Genomic DNA, 23,225 nt, shown 5'->3' on the forward strand with positions numbered 1-23,225 from the left:
CGTGAATGCTTCGTCACTGCCTGTAAGTACAGCCCTCCAGGTCTTAAAGGCATGTGTCTCCAATGCTGGCTGTATCCCTGAACACACAGAGACTTACCTAGCTCTGTCTAAAAGTGCTGGGATTAAAGGCGTGCACCACCACCGCCACGCTCTTGCTATGGCTCTAATAGCTATGACCCCCAGGCAACTTTATTTATTAACATACAATTAAAATAACATTTCAGTACAAAAAAATACCACCATAATTAATGGTTTCTCTCAGTGTCTGTGGTACTGGTGTTATATGTAGGAAGTAGTCTCCTGTGCCAAAATGTTCAAGACTACTTCCTATTATCTTTTCTATCATGTTCAGTGTAATCAGTTTTATATTTAGGTCTTTGATCCACTTGGACTTGAGTTTTGTGCATGTTGATACATGTGGATCTATTTACAATCTTCTACATGTTGACATCCAGTTATGCCAGCACCATTTGTTGAAGATGCTTTCTTTTTTCCATGGTACATTTTTTTTTTTTTTTTTTTTTTTTTTGTAAAAAATCAGGTGTTCGTAGGTGTGTAGGTTAATGCCAAAGTCTTCAATTTGGTTCTATTGGTCCACATGTTGGTTTTTATGCCAGTACCAAGTTCTTTTTGTTACTGTAGCTCTATAGTAGAGCTTGAGATCAGGGATGGTTATGCTTCCAGAGTTGGCTTTATCATACAGAATTGTTTTAGCTTTCCTGGGTTTTTTGTTTTTTCATGTGAAGTTGAGTATTGCTCTTCCCAGATCTGTGAATAACTGTGCTGGGATTTTGGTGGGAATTACATTGAATCTGTAGAATGCTTTTGGTAAGATTGCCATTTTTACTAAGTTAATCCTTCCTATCCATGAACATGGGAGATTTTTCCATTTTCTGTTATCTTCTTCAATGTTTTTCTTCAGAGACTTAAACTTCTTTGCCATACAGGTCTGCTGTGGGTGATTGATTGATAAATAAAACGCTGATTGGCCAGTGGCCAGGCAGGAAGTATAGGCGGAACAAAGAGAGGAGTTTGGGAAGTAGAAGGTGGAAAAGAGGAAACACCAGCCTGCCATCCAGGCAGCAGCATGTAAAGGCAGCAGATAAAGCTACAGAACATGTGGTGAAATATAGATGAACAAAAATGGACTGAGTTTAAGTATAAGAGCTAGACAGTGGTAGGCCTGAGCTAATGGCCAAGAGTTTAATTAATATGAGCTTTATAAGCAGTTGTAGGGTCCGTAGTGCTGGGCAGGACTGCAGAAAACTCCAGCTACACAGGTTTTTCACTTGCTTAGTTAGAGTTACCCCAAGGTATTTTATATTATTTGTGGCTATTGTAAAGGATAATGTTTTTCTGTTTTCTTTCTCAGCTCATTTATCATTTGTATATAGGAGGGCTATTGATTTTTTTGAGTTAATCTTGTATCCTACCACATTACTGAAGGTGTTTATCAGCTGTAGGAGTTCCCTGGTAGAATTTTGGGGGTCACTTATAATCTCATTAAATGCTGAAAAAAATCTTTGACAAAATCCAACACCCCTTCATGATAAAGGTCTTGGAGAGATTGGAAATATAAGGAACATGCCTCAACACTATTTGCTGATGATAAGTGACCCCCAAAATTCTACTAGGGAACTCCCACAGCAAATAGTGAAAATTTGACTTCTTCCTTTCCAATTTATATCCCTTTGATCTCCTTTTGTTGTCTTATTGCTCTAGCTAGAATCAATACTATATTGAATAAATATGGGAAAGTGGACAGCCTTGTCTTGTTCCTGATTTTAGTGGAATCCCTTTGAGTTTCTCTCCATTTAATTTGATGTTGGCTCTTGGCTTGCTGTAAATTATTACCTTAATTATGTTGAGGCATATTCCTTATATTTCCAATCTCTCCAAGACCTTTATCATGAAGGGGTGTTGTCAAAGATTTTTTTCAGCATTTAATGAGATGACTATGTGTTTTTTTTTCTTTTCTCATATTTATATGGTATATTACATTGACAGATTTTTCATATGTTGAACCATCCTTACATCTCTGGCATGAAGCCTACTTGGTCATGGTGGATAATTTTTTGATGTGTTCTTGGATTAACATGCAATTGTTGGTGTTCTGTAATTTTTATTGTTGTTGAAATCTAACTTTAAGCCATGTGGTCCTATAAAATACAGGAGGTTATTCCAATTTTTTTTTGTATCTGTTGAGAGTTGCTTTGTGACCAAGTATGCTGATTTTATAGAAAGTTCCATAGGGTGCTGAGAAGAAGGTTATTCTTTTGTGTTAGGATGGAATGTTCTGCAGATATCTATTAAGTCCATTTGAGTTATAACATTTGTTAGGTCTCTTATTTCTCTGTTAAGTTTCAGTCTGCCTCTCCATTGGTGAGAGTGGGGTTTGATGTGTGGTTTAAGCTTTTTAATATTACTTTTACATATGTGGATTCCCTTGTATTTGGGACAAAATGTTCAGAATTGAGAATTCATCTTAGTGGATATTTCCTGTGATGAATATGTAATGTCTTTCCAACTCTCTTTTGATTGATTTTAATTTGAAGTTTATTTTGTTACATATTATGATAGCTACACCAGCTTGCTTAAGTCAATTTGATTGAAAAGTCTTTTCCTAGCCTTTTACTCTGAGGTAGTGTCTATCTTTGAAGTTGAGGTGTGTTTCTTGTATGCAGCAGAAGCATGGATCCTGATTTTGTATTCATTCTGTTAGCTTGTGTCTCTTTATAGGTAAGTTTAGTCCATTGAAATCAAGGGATATCAATGACCAGTGATTGTTAATTCCTGTTATGTTTCAGTGGTAGTGGTAGAGTATTTCTCTTCTTTGGGATTTATTGTTGTGGGGTTATCTATTACTTATGTTTTCATGGGTTCATCTGACTTCCTCAGGTTGGAGTTTTACTTCTAGTGCTTTCTATAGGGATGGGTTTGTAAATAATTACTGTTTAAATCTGGATTTGTCTTGTTCACTACATCTATGGTGATTGAAAGTATTGCTGGGTATATTAGTCTAGGCTGGTATCCATGGTCTTTTAATGTCTGCATTATACTTGTCCAGGCCCTTCTGGCTTTCAGAGTCTCCATTGAGAATTCGGATGTTATTCTGATGGGTCTGCCTTTATAAGTGACTTGGCCTTTTTCCTTTGCTGCTCTTAATATTTTCTCTTTACTCTGTATGTTTAGTGTTTTAAATATTATGTGGTGAGGGGACTTCTTATGGGGATCTAGTCTATTTGGTGTTCTATAAGCTTCTTGTATCTTCACAGGCATTCCCTGCTTTAAATTGGGCAAGTTTTCTTCCATGATTTTGTTGAATATATTTTCTGTGCCTTTGAGTTGGTATTATTCTATCCTTATTATACTTAGGTTTGGCCTTTTCATGATGTCCCAGATTTCCTGAACATTTTGAGTTATGATTTTTTTGGCTTTGATGTTTTCTTTGACTGATGAATCTATTTCCTCTATTGTATCCTCTACACCAGAGATTATTTCTTCCATCTCTTGTGTTCTCTTGGTTATGCTTGCATCTGTAATTCCTGTTCATTTACTCAGATTTTCTATTGTCAACATTCCCTTGGTTTGTTTCTTCTTTATTTTTGCTATTTCAATTGTGAGGTCTTGAACTGTTTACTTCACATATTTAGTTGCTTTTTCCTGGTTTTCTTGGCTTCCTTTAGGAGATTTATTGATTTCTTCCATTTTTTTTTTGATTTTTCGAGACAGGGTTTCTCTGTGTAGCTTTGCGCCTTTCCTGGAACTCACTTGGCAGCCCAGGATGGCCTCGAACTCACAGAGATCTGCCTGGCTCTGTCTCCTGAGTGCTGGGATTAAAGGCGTGTGCCACCACCGCCCGGCTCTTCCAATTTTTATTTGTCTTTTTTCTCAATTTCTTTAAGGGAATTTTTCATTACCTCTTTAAGGCCTCTATTATCTTCAGAAAGTTATTTTTAAGATCACTTTCTTCTGCTTCTTCTACATTGTAATATTCAGGTCTTGCTTTTGTGGTACTGCTAGGTTCTAGTGATGCCATATTGCTCTTTATGTTGTTGTATTTATTTTTGCAATGATATCCTCCCATCTGTGCCTCCAAAAAGTGAAACAGGAACCTGTGTCTGAGTGAGCTGCTCTTGGTCCAATCTGTGCTTGCTCTGCCTGTGTCTCAGGGAAGCCACTCTGGGTCCGATCTTAGCTCTTGGTCTAATTTGAGCTGGTGGATTCTGTGCCTCATGAAGCTGTTCTTTGTCCAATCCCAGCTGGCTGATTCTGTGTTTCAGGAAGTTGTTCTTGGTCTTCTCAGGGCTCTTTGTCCAATCAGAGCTGGTGGATTCTGTGTCTCAGGAAGTCTCTCTTCGTCCAATAAGAGTTTTTGGTCCAATGAGGAGAACTGGTGGATTCTGTGTCTTAGGAAGCCACTCTTGGTCCAATGAGCACTGGCAGATTCCATGTCTCAGGAAGCCACTCTTGGTCCAATGAGAGCTGGCGGATTCTGTGTCTCAAGAAGCCATTGGGATAGCAGGGGGCTGGGTAGATTTGGAGTATGTTGAGGGTCTTATAGATTGGAGGTTCAAATGGGGGATTTTGGTAAGGGAGCCTGCTTGCAGGAATCTTCCCCATTGGCCTTCAACTGGGGCAGAGATTGGTGAGCATTTTCAGGTACTGGTTATATCCCAGGGCCTAGGTCCTAGTGTTAGGACTTTCTGGGTGAAAGAAGAGTCACTCACCTCTTGTTCCAATGACAGCTGGTGGATTCCCTGTCTCTGGAAACCACTGGGGTCGCAGGGGGATAGGTATGTTTGCAGTAGGGTGTGGGTCTTGTAGATTGGAGGGTCCGATGGTGTGTTTTGGTGGAGAAGCCTGCCCACAGGAGTCTTCTCTGCTGGCCAGCAACTGGGGAAGCGATGGGAGAATTTAAGCATCTTATAAAGTGGAATGTCAATGTAAATTTGTTGAAGGACAGCTGAGAAATAGATATATTCACATAGTCGTATAATGTTCTGTATTTCTATAGTGATGACTGAACTAGAATTGAGTTATAGGATGGAAACTTTGGGAGGTGTAATAAAGAACTACAAAATACTGGGAGTGACACATTGAGATCAGAAAGTTCTCTCCCGGGGTAAGATGCAGTGAAGAAGTGTACTGATACATGTAGGCTAAGAGGGACAAAGGTATAATTCTTGGGGAAAAAATTGAAAAACTTTAAGATAATCTCCTAATAGAAACTGCTTAGAGCAGTGGTAAGATTTGAGTGATTTGTCTGAAGGTTATGTGATTGAAGTCTGGTCCTTGGTATAGTGGTACTGATGCAATGGGAGCTGTAAGAGGGAGGCAGATTAGTGGGAAGAAATTAAGTCTTTGTAGGCAGCATCTTTTAAATGGATTAAAGTTGTACTTCGAATGTCAGTTCTCACTAGAGCAAGGTTTCATAAAAGAGGGAGCCAGTTCTCTAGTCTCTGACTTTCTGTCTCATGGTGAGATCCTCCTTTCTTGCTGTGTTCCTCTCATGATGTCTTCAAGAATGTTGAAAAGAAGACAAGAGGTCCCTCTTCAAAGGCTAAACAGAGAAACTACCCAATCTTGGAGTTTCATCCTCTAGAATAGTGAGATAATAAACCTCCTTTATTGGTAAAACCACAGCTATATGTATCTAGTTAGCAGCAGGAAATGGAATTGTACAGGCTATTATAATGGATTTGTTGTAAACTTACTTAGCTGAATGTCTACCATGTATCTATCTGTGTGGATATCCATAGTCTATCATCTACCATCTCTCTTCATGATAGAGGAAAGTTTGAAATGTAAAAGATATAGGACAAAGAACTACAGTGAAGATGTACTTCCCATTCTGCTTTCTTCTGCTTTTCTTTGTCTGTCCTCATTTCTTTTGCTATGTTTCCCATTCTCATAGACATGTGACTGCATTGGGTTTTCAGCTCAGAAGCTCTCCTTCATATACCTCTTAAGAGAGAGGTTGTTTCCCCTTTGGAAGCTGAGAAAAGAGCACACCTTGTGAGACTGTTTAGGAACAGAGAGCTGAACAGATAGTCTCATACTGTAGTTGACACATATCTGTTAATTGGCATCTTGACACAAACAATGCATTGCTTTTATTCTTGTTTTTTAAATGATTGTTTGTATAAATATAACAACTTTTACACAAACCATAATCATTTCTCAAGCAGTTCTGTCCATTTATAGCTAATACCAAGTTGCCCATACAACAATGGCACTAAATAGATGTAATGGATTTAGAAACTTGATTTACAGTTATGGAACTAGAGTGCTCAATAATATTCATGGATTCTTTGTTTTTATACACACAAAAATTTCATCTCATTTCTCCCAAGGGACAGCATATCTAGACATCCATTAAAATTCACAAAATATTCTCTCTCCCATGCTGATTTTAGTGCTAGTCTCTGTCTTTTTTACTAAGGGAACAGTGACATATTTGATGTTTTTTTCCACATTTGCACCAGGAAGAGAAACAAACAGTAAAATTCAGGGGAGCTTCATAGCTTATATTACTGCTAAGCTACAACTTCACAATCATATAAAAGGCAGATGGTTAACTATGTTATAGGCAAGAGGATTCATTTGTTTGAAAATACACAAAGAAACAATTACTTGTAACGTGGTACCTGAAACAAGATTTAACACCTCAGGAGATTATATATTTGCAATTTCCTAAGGATATTCTGCAGAACATATCTATAAGATGTTCAATATACTTTATTTAGAATCCATTTTAAAGGCTTAAGAAAAATATATTCTTTCATATAAAGAAAGATGCTTTTAGGCTTGATAATGATATCAATTTGATACTGCATTGTTGTTTTTAAGTCTGCCATTTTTTGTGTGTCATGTAAGTAGCTGTTATAGTTGTTCAGTTGGTTATATCTTTGGCTGGTTGATTGGTATTTGAGACAGGCACTTGTGCTTAGCCCAGATTGACTTCAGTCTCACTATGGAGCCCAGATAGGTTTCTAATTGGCCATCTTCCTGATACAGTCTCCTCAATACTGGGATTAACGGTTGTACTTTTCTGCTGGCTCCTCCCTGGCTTTTATATAGCTTTTAACTGAAGACTGGAATCTCTTGTGGCTACAACAGTGAAAGACAGCATATCTAGTCATGACAGCCTACAGAAATGCAGCTTATACCTTACATATTATCTGAAAGATACAATGAAATATTTCTGACCACTCCCTTCATGTAAATTTTCATCAATATTCATTGATTGAAAATTTGCCACCTGCTCAAGTAAAATCAATCACCAATGAAGGACTACTGTGATGAACTTCATGATTCCTCCCAAAGACCTATGTCCACATTGGGGGATGAAGTTAGCTTTACCTGAACATGGTCATGAGGAACATCTTAGACCCTTGGGGAGAAAAATGGTGGAAGTACAAATAGGTGTTGGATGTACACCAAACTGTATATAAAATAAGATCCTTAACAAAAATTGCAAATTCTTACAAAGTTCAGGACATTTTGTCTTCTGTCCTAACCTCTTGCCTGGCAATTTTCTGAGAAACTATGACCTGATGTATAAACCTTGGTAGTTTTTCTCACTTCTGAGCCCTATGCATAGTTTCCTTTCTCTTCTAAAATACCCACGAGAGGGGTAATGTCTTTTAAAGAAATTCTTCAGTTTCTTTCATGAAGAAATAACCTCTAATGATTCTAAGTGAATAATAAAATGAAACAAAGAATGCGAGTGGTAAATAGCAAAATCGATATTCAATTGAAAATTGAAGATATTACTAAATGTGGCCACATAAAGGTGAACTTCTACAAAAGTCCAAGCAAATAGGGCAGTGGGGAAAGGAGGACTCCAAATGGTGAAGAAATACTCATATATCAGAAAGTCAGGGCTCCAGCTGAATTCATGATTCTAATCAATCTACATTTCTCACATGATACCTTAGGATTCAGGCATCGTCAACAAATAGCTAAATGGCAAGGGGTGAAATAATTTCAACAAAGTGATGAGAGCTACAGTTAATGATAGGTCATTTTAAATGAAACCAAAATAACTCTAATATAACTATATGGGCCATTTATAGGACAAGATTTTATTTATAGAACCACATTTATGAATCTATACATTTGTTGTGTGACAAAACTCTTCCTGGGGAGGTGCAACAAAGATATCTACTCTCCCCAGATAGGGATCTATGCTTGACAGTTTTATGTCAACTTGACATATGCTAAAGTCATTTGAGAGGAGGGAACCTCAAGTAAGAAAATGTTTCTGAAGCCTGTAGGATATTTTCTTAATTAGGGTTTGATGTGGGAGGTTCCAGATCATTGTGGATAGTGCCAACCCTGGGCTAGTGGTGTTGGGTTTTATAAGAAAGCAGTTAGGCAAGCTAAAAAGAACAAGCCAGTAAGCAGCAGCACTCCCCTATGGCTTCTGCATCAGCACCTGCCTCCAGGTTCCAGTCCTGCATGAGGCTTGACTTCCTTCAGTGATGGACTACAATGGGGAAGTCTAAACTAAATAAGGCTTTTCCTCCCCAGCTTGCTTTTGGTAATGAGGTTTTAACATAGCAATAGTAACCCTAACTAGGACTTTATCCCACAACAAACCCAAGTATGGCTACTACCAAAGTTTAACTTGGTGAACCAATGAGTTTTATTGAGCTTACTTATAGGAGGAGAATTGACTCAAAATCTGCTGCATCACCAAAACACATGGGTGAAAACTGTCCAAGTGACTCAATTGGTCTATACCTCTTACAGACTGCTCTGCTGGTTTCTGCTTCTTTCAGGTGGCTGGTCTGACCTCAAATTCTTCTTATGTGCAACTTGGCTTCTCTGAGACATAATCTCAGCTTTTATTGATTGCCCTTTCAAGAAGGGCCTAGTGAATCTGGTCAGTTTCAGGGACTTCCTAAAGCTATTTTGTGTTGTTTACTTCCCTAATTTTTCAGCTTCCAGGAAGGGTGGAATGTTTCAATGTTAGAGGAAACAGATAAAGAACAACACTGTACATGTGAAAGAAACTGAAGTATTTACATCTGAGTAACATACTCAGGAGGAAACGAATTTTAGCTAGAGCTAGCCTTTGTAAAGCATGCTGTATCTCAGCACTTGACTCTACTAAGAGGCTGGTGAGTTCAAAGCCATCCTGATCTATCTACTGATACCCTGCTTCCACCTCTACCCAAAACAATACTACAGGGACCAGTGGTATGGCTGAGCTGGTAAATAGACTTGATACCAAGGCTGACAACTTGAGTTTAGTCTCTGAGAGAGACCTGCACAGTAGAAGAAGAGAACCCTTCTGCACAGCATGTTATACATGCAGATAAAAAAATATATAAATAAGTAAATAAATGTAAAACTAGAGTACACATTCAGTCCAACTATTTCAGTCTGTTTGTCTAAGAATTCTTTGTAATCATAACATGCTGTTATTTTGGGAAATTTTTTTTTTTTTTTTCGAGACAGGGTTTCTCTGTGTAGCTTTGCGCCTTTCTTGGAACTCACTTGGTAGCCCAGGCTGGCCTCGAACTCACAAAGATCCGCCTGCCTCTGCCTCCCGAGTGCTGGGATTAAAGGCGTGCGCCACCACCGCCCGGCTATTTTGGGAAATTTAAGGTATTGTTCTTACTATGATATTGACTTAAAATTTGAAAAGTATATTCACTATGTAAGTAAAGAAAATGTAAAAACCAAACCAACCAAACAAACAAAAAACAAAAAGAAAGAAAGGTACTCTGAGCTTGTGTATAAACTACCTGGCTAAAATTTCACCTGTGTGTGTCTGTACATCAGAACAAGAGAAAGTGGGCAGATCTGTAGGAACTGCTGATAATCTCCCCATGGAATAAATATAATCAGTTATGGTTTGGCTAATTTCTCACAGTGAGAGAACATTAAATCAAGGACGCAATTTTCTGTCTGTTTCACTAAGATTGACTCCATGAACTCAAAGTTATGTTTTTCTAAGTGTTTTCAATGGAAAAAAGAATTATTTCCTTCCCATTTCCCCATTGATGAAATGAAAAATATTCATAAAAAATACCAGCTTGTGTGTGATAATCCAAGCAAATAAAATTATTACTGGCTGGCAAGAAATAATCACTTGCAGATAATAGTTGCACTGATGTAGATGACTTATGCAAATCTTTTATCTTTGCAGTCAAGGCCCATTCCTAATCTTTCGACTACCTAAGGTTACTTTCAGGGGAGCTTATTTCTCAGAGGCCAGATTTCCTTTATACTCACTAAGCCTGAAGTCCTCAACTCTGCAACTACTTAGAACTATAGCAAATTTTTTTTTCTCTGATCCAATTTTGCCACCAAATTAAATTAATTTCAGTCAGAGCCTTCCTTGTCTTTTATTGGTTTTCTATGAAATCCATAGATTTAAAAAATGATTTTTCAATGTGTGCATTCATCTTCTCAGTGACACCTTCCCATGCTATTTTTTATTATCTACTTTGGGTTATTCTTACCTGTGCATAACTTGAGAAAAAGTATACATTTTTATTTTATATGTATAAGTATTTTGCCTTCATATATATGTTCACATGTGAATAAAGTACCTGCAGAGGCTAGAAGAGGCATCAAATACTCTGGAACTGAAGTCACAGAAATTTATGATCTGCCTTGTGGATGCTAGGTACCAGACCAAGTGGAACCAATATGCCCACGAAAGCATGTGGCCCTGGCAGGCCTTGCCCTCCTTTCAGATACCCTCTGCCTTGCTAAAAACCATTAGATTACATTCCTAAAGCTACTTCCCAAGGTCTTTTCCCTTATTTGGTCACTTCCTCCTCCCAGGGTTAACTACCAAGATCTAGCTGTCAAAGTATTGATATCCAGGAATCAAAAGACCCCTTTGGATCACCTAATTAACATGCCCAATTAAAATTAAACACTTTATCCTAACACAAGGTTTTCCATTTTACCTCTATAAACTATCATTTGCCTATGGGCCAAGTACGTCTTTTCTATCCAGAGACAGTCCTTTGTCTACGAGGACAAACACTCCTTCCCCTTATCCCTTTTATCCTTCCTCTTCTCCCTCATCCTCTATCTCCTGTCTTTGTCTCTTATTCTCTGTCTTCTGTCTCCCTGGCACAAATCTCCTTTGGGCTGAAAACTTAGTTCTTGGGAATCCTGAGCTGATTCTCCTTTCACCAGGATCTCTGCAAAAACAGCTTCTGCCTGTGCTCTTAACTGATGATCCATCTCTCTGAACCCATTTGTGCCTGTCTTTATTCCGCATTTTTGTGTAAGCTCTGTTTTTATTAATAATTTCAACCTCGGCTGGCATATAATTTAATTTTTAATATGGCCTCCTCGATGTACATCAAATAATAATACTAATAATGTGACCCAGGAGTTAAGAATGCCAGCTGCTCTGACAGAGGACCCAATTTTAATTCCCAACACTACTTGGTGGCTCACAGCTTTTTGCAACTCCATTTTCAGGTTGATATAACCCCCTCTTCTGGCCTCTGTGGACACTAAGTATGTATGTGGTGTACAGCTATCCATGTAGTCAAAAACCCATACACATATAATGTATATTTTAAGCATTTAAAATAGTAACATGAGCTTGGTGTGGTCATAATAGCCTATAATTGTAGAACTTAGAAGGCAGAGGTAAAAGGACTTAAATTTAAGGCCAATTATGGATACATATCAAGATCCAGTCAAAAAGAAAGAAAAAAAAATAATGGCTTATTGTAGGGAGCTTAGGAAGCCCTTAGTGAATGTATAAGGGGGTGGATAAGGTCCTAAGTGAATGTATATGACTGACCAAGTCCAATGCCTCAGCTCTATAGGACTTGGGAAAGACTTACTCTGGGTGAGGCTCAATGTTTGGCAAAGCCTCTGTTCCTGCATAAGTATTTAGTATCAATTGACCAGTGTGTGCAAAAACTAGCAACTGGAACTTCTTCCAGGATGGAGGCCTCCTATTGAGAGACCAGCTACTGCCTCTTCCTGTGCTGCAAATGATAAATGTTCTGAGGTTTCATGTTGTTGCATAATTGGTGTGCATGACCCAACTTTCCTTGGGTTGTCTGTCCTTTCTTTATTGTTTCATTGGCCCAGCCAGGTTTCCGGGAGAATGCTGTGGCAGACATGGCTGTTACAGTTTCTTCTGAATCCTAGCGAACTCATTCTACACTAGAAAGATTCCGGTAGGTTATCCTTGTTACATTAAAATCTACCTTTTACATCTTCAAATGTTTAAGCATTATGATTCAGAATGTTAATATTACTGTTCATTTAGTTTTTGCATCAAGTACCAGATATTCGTCTTGCTTCTCAAGTGTATATATAAAGGAGAAGGGATTGTAGGCAACCATCGAATGGTCAGTGATTAGTCCATAACTTCTTTCCCTACCTACTCTGTATGTACTTGTAAATTCTCAGACACTCACACAAATATCGGAGCTTACTTCTTTGTATTTTGCTTGATCTTATGGATTGGTGGGATCTTGGTGGTTGTCTTGAAAATTATGTATGAAAGATTCTTGGGTGCAATTTCTTTTCTTCCCTAGGTTGCCAACAAAGTACATGTTTGTTCTTTCATGGGCTAGGAGGAAGTAAAGAGACTTTTAGATGATAGCAATTGTGGTCGAGTGACTTGTAAACCACAGCCACACCTGACCAAATCGAGTACGTGGAAATGCCTTGTGTAAATAGCCTCCTCAAGAATAAGAAAAAAATGAAGATGATGGCATGCCAAAGAGTTTAATTACTTATTAAGCAGTCATAATGACTAAGAGAGACATGATTGATGAGTGTTGCCTCACAACATTACCACCCAATCTGTACTTGAGAAAATTAATAATATAGGCAATAATGATAAGAATTTCTACTTCTCAGTGTCAGTGAGATGCCAACAGTGAATAGATGCGCTGTACAATTTAATTCCATTTCATGCTATGATAACAACAAATTTATGAATTGGGTAGTGTTATCCCTACTTTATTGTGAGGGAAATTAGGAGACAGCATTGATCTGTTATTTGCCAGAGTTCACAGAGTTAAAAGATTTAGTTACTAAACTACAAACCAATGGTAGTGATTAAAAGATGATGAACCTGTCGGTAGTCTTCACAGCTGTCTCATTTCAACATTCCTTCCTCATCTTCCCACACCAATGCAGTACTTATTGTGATCAGTACCATATTGCTTATTCCTATTATTAAGAACCTAGAAGTGAGGTTTCTTTCCATGGCCTCCTAACATTGGTCTGGGATTATTTAAAAAGGAAAATCAGTTAAAGTAACTTCTAATTTATTAGGTAAAGTAGTGGTAAAAGAATAAAAATAGGTGCAGCGAAAAAAATTTGTCATATATTAGTGAAGTCTTTATAGCCCCAAAACATCAGGTTAACAGATGGTGTGTTAGCTAGAATCACCTCACGTTGTTACACTTGATTGTGTGTTAAATAACTAAAAAAGAACCCTGGGGTACCATGATAGAAAGAAAACAGCTTTCAGAATCATTTTGATTCCCATTTCTAGTAATTAGCACTAAATAATTCTAACATTCTATGAGTATTGAACACAGCAAGAAGAACCTGTGCAGCAGTGGGGAGATAGCTGTTAGTCCAGTGCCTGCAGTCACATCATGAGGGCCTGAGTTCCCCAGTACCCAGGCAAAAGCCAGGTGTTCTGGCACTTGTCTGTGATCCTAATGCTGCCTAAAAGGTGAGAGGAACAGACATGGACGGATTCCTATTGTTCATTTGCAAGTCAGCCTAGACAATTTGTGAGCTACAGGTTTAGTAAGTGACCCTGTCTCAAAAAGTAAGGTAGAGGCTGAGAAGAGAAAATGTTTAATGTCAGGCTGTGGCTTCAACAGATATACATACCCACCTAAACATGTATATATGTCAAACACACACACACACACACACACACACACAAACACAGTGATAAATGAAGTGCTAGAGAGATGGGCCAGTGGTTAAGAGGACTGACTGCTCCTGAAGAGGACCCTGATTTAATTCTCAGCACCTACATTGGTGCTACAAAACACCCATACACATACAATATAATAAAATATAATTTAAAAATACATGAATAAGTAAAATAGATAAAATTAAAAATGAGTGAATAAACAGGAGTATCTGAGGCAATATCTTAAAATGCTAATCCATTGATGTAACTCGCATTTTACTCAGTACAGCCTGTTAGTTCTGACATGATCTTAATATATATATGTATACCCCCAGAATTTACAGATAAAAAGCTAATCACAAATTTATTAAGTATGCTTGCGATAACTTCACTGGCCCCTTATGCTGAATTGAGAAGACAGCATCTATGCACCAGAACATAAGTCAGTATGAGACTTGGAATTTGCAGATGCCCTGAACTTTGATTTCTCTGGCTGTCTGGTGTTTTGATGTTGCTGCTCAAACAGACAAAGCTAATAAAAATACACAGGGACAGGGAAGAAAACAATTCATATTTGACTGAAAACATTATCCCTTTCTAAAACAAAACTGCAGGCATGAAGGACAGTGAGTGTGATGGTATGCACTCATGGGTATGTAAAGAGGGTTTGTCTGGAAAGAATGAGTTGGAAGGTGATAATAGGAAATGACATGAGAACAGTATAAGAGAATCAGATTGCTCAAGACTGTTTAGGTTACAAGGAGAATTCTGACATTATTCTATATGAAATATAAAAGTAGAGTTTTAAATGAGAGTGAACTGGGGAAGGATATAAGAGAAGAGTAGGGCCACAAGTTCAAAGCTATTCTAAGTTAAGTATCTAAACTGGTTAATAACGGATCATGCCAGGGATTTAGCAAAGCAATGAAAAAAAGTAGACAGAGTTTTAAAATGTTTGGAAGATATCTTGCATATGATATGTAAATAACAAACAGACGTAAGGATGATGGTAGAAGTGCCAGTCTGAACAGGTAGAATAACGGAGTTATCTTGAGCTGAGATGGGACAGGTGGAAGATGATTTTGAGGGAGAATATTAGACATTTAGTTTTTAGATAGGTTTATTTAAAATTGCAAGTTGAGATCCAAGGAAGAAAAAAATTAATGACCTATAGTTGAAGAGAGATAGCATGAAGACTAAAGATTAAGGAGCCATTTGTATAATGGTGGATACTAAGCCATGAGTTGCCTAAAGGAATGAGTTCAGAGAGAAAGATAGATGGGCAAGCTATAAACTTCACATCCTGTAATTTAAAATATATGAACGATGAAGATGAATATCCAGTTATACTGGGCATGAATGTCCCATGAGGTGAGATGAAACTACCCTTCAGTATCCTTAAGGCAAATGAAAAATAATATGAAGGAGAAATTAATATTCTCTGTCTTAGCAAGTTTAGTAAGAAGACTGAACACTGAGCCTTGGTGTTACGAGAATGTAGATTGTCAGTCATATTGGGGAAATGCTTTGGTGAAGCAAAGGCATAATCAATGTGAAAAAGAAAAAACAACTGGCATTTGATGGTTTAGAGAAAGTTCAGAGTTCTGCTGAGCCAGTTAGTAAAGGGTTTAAGCTGTGTCTGCTGGGAACTAAGAGTAAGGAAACAAAAAAGCGTTGATGAAAGGTGAACTGTTCTTTGTAAGCTGAAAAGGATGATTCTCTAAGGAGGAAACCAAATGACACAAGAAAGGAACACAGGAGTTGATGCTGGAGGTTTCTCAAGTAGAGCTGTCAGGGTGAGGACCTCGAATGGGAGCAAAGTGATTCTTCACAGAAACACTAATTGGCTTACTGGTTGGTGTCCAACACCTGCTTCACACCAAACATGATTAGGTGTTCTGTCTTTAATATTTTCAATCAAATGAGTTTTTTGAGAATGTATTTGACTATTATATTTATATCGTTTGCACACATTACACATGACACACAAATCCTATTGAGTTCCTGTAGTGTTTCTCCTATTTCTATGTGTTCAGTGCTGATTATTTGACTGGATAATCTGTCAGAGGGTTCATATCTGGAGAAAATGATTCCCCCTTTCTCAGCAGCCACTGATTGCCTGTAGCTCTTAATTTATGGGTGGGACCTTGTGATAAAGTGTTCTTGGTGAAAGGGACCATATTTGTCCATCAACACACGCATGCTCCCAGCCTGTAAATTATCTAGCACAGAGTAAGAGCTCACGGTATTGGTACAGAGCAATATAGAAAAAATTTGATCCAGGTCAATGTTTATTAGGAACTATTTGGGGCACTTTTATAAATATGGCTGAAACTACAGTGAGTGAATACATATTCCAAACAGATATAAATCTATTTAATTTTATCTCTTGTATCTGGGCTTAGACAAATCTCTGTGAGCAAGGTTCAAGAGAATCAGGGCAAAATGTAAGTGGAGTAAAAATTAGAATATTAAATTAGACATCATGGTCAACCTTGGCCTTATGAACATTTTATTAAGAGAAATACTGAGGTTCTCCTTAGTAAGAGGATTTGCTGGTTAACTGATGACCCAAGACTATACTGTAATTAGATTTGTTGGTGTGTGTGTGTGTGTGTGTGTGTGTGTGTGTGTGTGTGTGTGTGTGTCCATCAGGGCATGTTAGTACATTTCCTGATACTCAAATTCTTGAGAATCTAAAGATGATTTACAACTTGTACGACAGTCTGAACTTTATGAACTTTCTGTCAAAAAAATAAAAGTATAATAAAGTAAATAAACGCATAAAAGCTTGCAAGTACATTCTTCCCCTGTTAAATATTTCATGATTTCACACAGGAGTTTCTGAAAATTTTATAATATTCTTAATATATGTGTTTAGAAATTGGTTCATAGTGATTCAAATTACAAAATATAGATAGGATTTATTAAATCATATTAAACAAAACCAGTGTGATTGTTCTGTAAAATTCACATCACCCCATATTTAGTTAAACACTGTTAAAAAAAATCTTACTCAATTTGGCATTATATAAACTGATCAGCACCTTTCTTTGATTTGGGTAGACTGGAAATTGAAACTATTATAAAATATTTTTCAGCTGTATTTTATTTTTTTAACTATATTTTCTTAAATAAAAGTACTACTATTAGATTGTTTTCAAGTCCCTATTTATATATGCTCATATATCATATATATGATATATATTTAGCCTTAAAATACTATGTCTAAAAGGATCTTATCAAGTGTCTGCCTAAAAATGCTCTCATTAAATTGCTTAGATAGTGAATTAGTCATATTCTCCACACTCCATATAACCTTGCATAATTTATACTTGACTTAATATTTTCTAACAGATTGTTTTCCAAGTGGTTTCACTTTAATCTGCTCAAACCTATATTCAGCACTGACATTTTTACTACCAACAGGCCCAGGTACATATTTAGGCCTCTTCCAGAAGGAGATACAGAAATCATTTGGTTAATGAGTATGTTGACTGAATATTTGGTTACATTTATTTATTTTATATAATAAAAATTATATTGAGTTAATTATTACACATACTGGAATGCTCTCTGGGTTCTTCTTAATCCCTGATTTTGTATTTAAAATAATTTAAAAATTGAAATGGTAAATAATAATATGGAATTATTTATTATGTGGTGATGGGGATGTGAGGCAGGTCCTACATAAGAACAAATGGTTTGGCATTTTCTGCCAGATAAGAGGTTTATATTTACATTGATTTTCAAGTACGATTTTTAGTCAAGTGTAGAATCTGCAACTAAATCTAAAAAGGAAGATGTCTGGGAAGATAGCACAATTATGCACAATCTAAATCAAAAGTTTTAAGAGTGATTCAAATTAAAGGAGTTATTGTTATTGCTCCTTAGGTTTGAGGAAGGGAAAACACAACTCAGATACCAATGCTGCATTGATTCATATACTAAATGTAACTATATGTGGCATTCAGGACTCAGTTGCAACTCATGTTACAAACTGCACATTTGAAACAGAAAATATGAAGGAACTCCCAGCAGCTTCTCCTAATTGGTTTTCTTTTATTATCTAATATCAGAAAATAACCAGATATTTGGGGTTGGAGGCTTTTGGACCTTGGAAGGATATTAAGCTAAGTACACACTGATTGGATTTTGCTCAAACTGCATGACTGTCTAAGTTGCATTCCTACATAGAATAATTTACTTTGTCCAATGTTCTGTGTGACCCAGATGCCATCTATCTATGGATAATGCTCATTTCCTTAGCTTTATGGTCACTGCTGCATTGGCTCTGTATGGAACATCCAGTTTAGACAGAAGGGTTTGCAATAAGGCTGAGGAAGCTGCCCCTCCCAAGTGACACATCACGTAAATCATTGAGTTTTGTGTGCCTTTGGCAAATTGTGATTGCTGTTCTACTAAAAAAAATGTTCAGGTCACTGGCCTTTTGGCAAACTCTCTTTATCAGCAGTCCAAGTACTTGCTTTAAAACAAAAAGAAAGTCAAGAGAAGAAAGTGTAGGCGTGACTCAAAACTGGCAGGTTGTTTTTTACAGAGAATAAGAAAAGAGAGACGTAAATAAAATAATTTGGAGGAAAGTGAACCAACTGCAAATAAAATCTTTGCATTAATGGATAATGACAGGGTCAGAAACTGGGTGATGAAAGGGCAGAGACTCTGGATGATTGGTACTCATCATTACAATGGAGGCTTGAGACAGGTTGTATGATTGCTGGCATAATGACTGAGCAGGTAAAGGTTCTTGCTGCAAAGCCTAACAACCTGGATTAATTCCCCATAACCCAAAAGGTGGAAGGAGAGAACTGACTCCTGCAAGTTCTCCCATAACTTTTACATTTGTGTGATAGATGAATATCTATACACACACACACAGACACACACTACATAATGGTCCTTCAGCATAGTCCCTTAAATAAAAGGCAGGAGGCTAAACTGGCCCTAGAAATCCGATGATTCAAATCTAGCAATATATATATATCTTCAATGACCATACACCTGTTGTTATAAAATTTTTTTTTCCTGTTTAAACAGTGATTAAATTTGCCACTTCATAGCTAGAAGGTAGACCACTTCCTACATAGGTTGCTATTGCCTTTCTCGTGATACAAAGTGTCTGCAGGAGGAAAGAAAAATTAGAAGTTCAAGTATGGAAAGCTCACTCATGGAGAGAAAGTACAATCATGAACTTGAGTTGACAGTCTCAATATCCCCACATAAGGTGTATGCTCAGTTTCCGGAGCCACCATCTGTGGGTTCAGTCCCAGAATCTAATGCACTCTTCTGGCCTCCATAAGGCACTACACACAAGTGATGTGTGGGCATGCAGTTACACACACACACACACACACACACACACACACACACACACACACACAATTTAAATCTTAAAATTACTGAAAATGAAAATATCTAAATTATTAAGTAAATAATTTAAGAACAACTTAAAGGAGTACCAACAACAACAACAGGAAAATAAACAAAAACACCACAACCTATTGATGCACTCTAATTTAGTTATATTTATATTGCATAAACTGCACAATCTCTCATATGTCATAGACTTTTATTTAGTCATTGAACTTTGGAGAATAATGTTTAGAAACTTGTCTCTGTTCATGGGACACATATTTTCTAAGATAATGAATGCTCACTCTCTAATGAATGTAAATGTGATCTACTGGCCATAATTTCAATACTAACACAGCTTTCATTTTTTCCCCTTGAAAACATTCTGGAAAATAAAATGGTTTGGTGAAGGTGAAGAGTTTTTTTTCTGTGTAATCAATAATGTTTCTGAAAGGCAAAATAGAACATTTGTTAGCATGATCAGTGCTAAGAGATCTTAGGCTTCTAAACCAAAGGACCCCAAGCTAGAATTTAAATTAAAATTGTCCAAATTAAAGTGGGACTAGAGTTAGGAAAGGAGGTAAACTGTGGTGTTATTTAAGGAAGTCAGGTTCTCTTTCTCAAATTTGGGAGTTAAGTCTTTGGAGCTTGACACTTTCTATTATGTTCCTTTAAGTTTTGTGATAAGGAACTTTTTGTTTTCCTTGCCCTGTCCAGCTCTCGTCAGGAATGCAAAATATGAATGTTAGTATTCTTGAAGTAGAATGAGACTTCCAAGCACTAGGGAGGTGTTAGCTGTCATCAGCATAGGACTAATTTTCTAGGTATATTTAAGGTCAAACATTTTAAAAGTAAGCCTTATTAGTCCTTTCTCGTGTTGTTGCATTTACAGAGACAAGTAAGGCTTCTGAAAAATAGAGACTTTCTTTTTTTTTTTTTTTTTTTTTTGCAAAGCAAAAATCTTATAGGTACCAAGGAAGAAAGTCTGATTAGTTTTGTAGTAATAACAAACTTCTTGTTTCTACAAGTTGGTAGAAATACTTATGCATTAGTTCTAGGCTCTGTGAACTCACATAGGATGTTCAGCATCCTGTGTGCCAAATGAGGATGATCTGTGCTTTATGAACACATGAGAGAATCCTGTTTTATGTAATAATGCATATAAATGTTTAGTTTAGCTTTTGATTCATAAAAAGAACTAACAGGTGATAGACACCATCACTAAGATTATTTTGTTGTAGTTAATTCTGGAGGAAAATTTTGCCCAATGAATTTATTCACAGGACTCAAAAGGGTATATCCTAAAACATATCTGAAATTGTCTTTATTTTCTTATACCTCTTGTAATAATCTTTATGAGATATAAAATTGAAATTCTGGAGAATAGAAAATACAGGAGTCATAAGAGTCATGAGATCCAATAGTAAATTTAATACAATTTTAGTTGTATTATTTCTTGGAGAGAATAGTATTAGTGCTCATTTCTGACACAGAGTTTGACAGGCTGTTTTCTACCTCTAAAACCCTTACACACTGAAGACTCATGGATAGACAGAAGTCCTAGCTCACAATAGGGGATCTTTCCTCTGAATTTTGAATAGTGTTTTAAAATGTGTTTTTCACAATTTTCTTAAAATTTCACTCTACAGATTCTTTTCCACTAGTTATATATCAATTGATTTTTCCTGTGTCTCAGTTGGGGTTTCTATTGCTGTGAAGAGACAACATGACCACAACAATTCTTATAAAGGAAAACATTTAATTGAGATGGCAGCTTATAGTTCAGAGGTTCAGTCCATTATCATGGAGGGTAATATGGCTGCATGCAAGCAGACATGGTGCTGGCTACATCTTGATTAGAAGACAACAGGAAATGGGCTGGGACACAGAACAGCTTAAGTAAAAGAGACCTACCTCAATCCCACCCCCACAGTGTCACTTCTTTCAACAAGGCCACAACTACTTCAACCTCCGAATAGTGTCACTCCCTATCAGCTTATAGGGGCCAATTACATTCAAACTACCACATTCTACTCTCTGGCCACCATAAGCTTATAAACTATATCATAATGCAAAATGCATTTAGTCCAACTTTGGAAGTCCCCACTGTCTATCACAGTCTCAACAATGTTTCAACATCTGAAGTTCAAAGTCTCTTCTGAAATTCATGCAATCTCTTAAATGAAATTGCCTATGAAATAAAATAAAAATCAGATCATATACTTTCAACATATAATGACACAGGATATACATTACTATTCCCAACATAGGGAAAGGAGCATAGCAAGAAAATACTGGGCCAAAGCAAGACCAAAAACCAGCTGGGCCAACTCTAAATTCTGCTTCTCCATGCCTGATATTGAAACACTCTTCAGATCTCCAACTCCATTCAGCTCTGTTGACTGCAACATACTTTTTTCTCTTGGAATGGTTCCACTCCCTGTTAGTAGCTTTCCTTGGCAAGTATCCTACAGCTCTAGCATCTCCAACATCTTGGAGTCTCCAAAGTAATCCAGACTTCAAATTCACAGCTTCACAAAAAGGCCTCCATTCAGGGACACCCCTGACACATGCCTGGTCTCAGCACCTTTCCTTAGTCTTGGGGACGAATTCTATAGCCCCTTTCTTCTATCCATAATTCAAGAACCACATGGCCAAAGCTGTCAAGTTCTTCTGCTTACTGTGGCTGGAATATGGCCCCTTGTACAATTACATCTTCATTGGCCTTTTGTCCTTCACTGCCTAAACTTGGTTGTCCTGAAACTGCATCTCTAGACAAGCTGGCCTTAAACTCAGAGACAGGTTAGGCTTTGCCTTCCCAGTGCTGGAATTAAAGGTGTGTTCCACCACACTTGGCTATAAGCTTTTCTTAAATTCCCTTCACAAGTTGGAAACTTAACTGCCTGGGATCTTGCCTTGTGGTCGCCAACCTCTTTATTCCATTTCTTAATCACTCTATCTCCTTTAACATTGGTTTTAGCTCTATTCTACTTCCAGGTGCATTTTATTTTTATATTTTCTCACCTTGCTCCTTTTCATTATAAATCTTCATTGGAGTTATGACTAATAACCAAACAACAGTCTATCCTAGGCTGTTTTGAGATTTCTTCTGCCAATGGAATTAATACAAAACTCTTCACTTTAATCTCAGGCAGACTATTCCAACAGGACAAAAGAAACAACAACCTAGCCACATTCTTTACCAAGATATCACAAGAACAATCTTCAGGCAACATACTAAAATTCTCCTCTGAAAAGTCTTGAGGAAATTCCCCACAGTTCATCAAATCACACTCTGCACCATTGTCTTTCATGTTCCTATTATTATGGCCCATTAAGCAGTTCTTAAAGGATTCCACTACTTTCTTAACTCAAAGTACCAAAATCCATATTACTCCAAACAAAAACATGGTTTGGCTTATCACAGCAATACCAGACTCCTGGTACTTAGTTCTGTCTTTTTTAGATTTTCTATTGCTGTGAAGAAACACCATGATCATGGCAAATCTTATAAAGGAAATCTTGTAATTGAAGTGGCAGCTTACAGTTCAGAGATTCAGTTCATCACGCAAGGGAAAATGACAGCTCACCGGCAAATGTGGTGCTGTCTGTATCTTGATCAGAAGGCAACAGGAAGTGGATTGGGAAACTGAGGGAAGGTTAAGCAAAAGAGACCACAAAGCCTGCATCCATGGTGACATACTTCCTTCATAAAGGCCACACTTACTTCAACAAAGCCACACCTCTCAATAGTGCCACTCCCTGTGAGCTTATGGGGATCAATTACATCCAATCTACCACACCCTCTAACTTATAGATGGAAAATTAAATAGACTTAGATTTATAGACTAGATCTGATCTCTAAGCCTCATCTTAGTATTGTGAAATGCAAAGTAGTTGTAAGATTTAACAATTAATATAAAATTTACCAATCAAATTGGTAATATTTATGTATTCCATTACT

At 37.1% G+C, this 23,225-nt stretch overlaps 1 long non-coding RNA gene across 1 annotated transcript in view; it reads right to left on the reverse strand.

Moving 5' to 3' along the window:
- The window catches only part of LOC121828078 (uncharacterized), a 35,946-nt gene extending 13,059 nt beyond the window's left edge, over positions 1-22,887 (reverse strand). Inside the window, exons 1-3 of the long non-coding RNA XR_006070522.2 lie at positions 22,807-22,887; positions 12,441-12,577; positions 4,731-5,998 (exon numbers count right to left, since the gene is read on the reverse strand). This is a non-coding gene — a long non-coding RNA (uncharacterized LOC121828078). The remainder of the gene's footprint in view (positions 1-4,730; positions 5,999-12,440; positions 12,578-22,806) is intronic.
- Between the last annotated feature and the right edge of the window lie 338 nt (positions 22,888-23,225).

The sequence above is a fragment of the Peromyscus maniculatus genome, chromosome 3 (genome assembly GCF_049852395.1).
Source record: "Peromyscus maniculatus bairdii isolate BWxNUB_F1_BW_parent chromosome 3, HU_Pman_BW_mat_3.1, whole genome shotgun sequence".
In the NCBI taxonomy this organism is placed as follows: domain Eukaryota; kingdom Metazoa; phylum Chordata; class Mammalia; order Rodentia; family Cricetidae; genus Peromyscus; species Peromyscus maniculatus.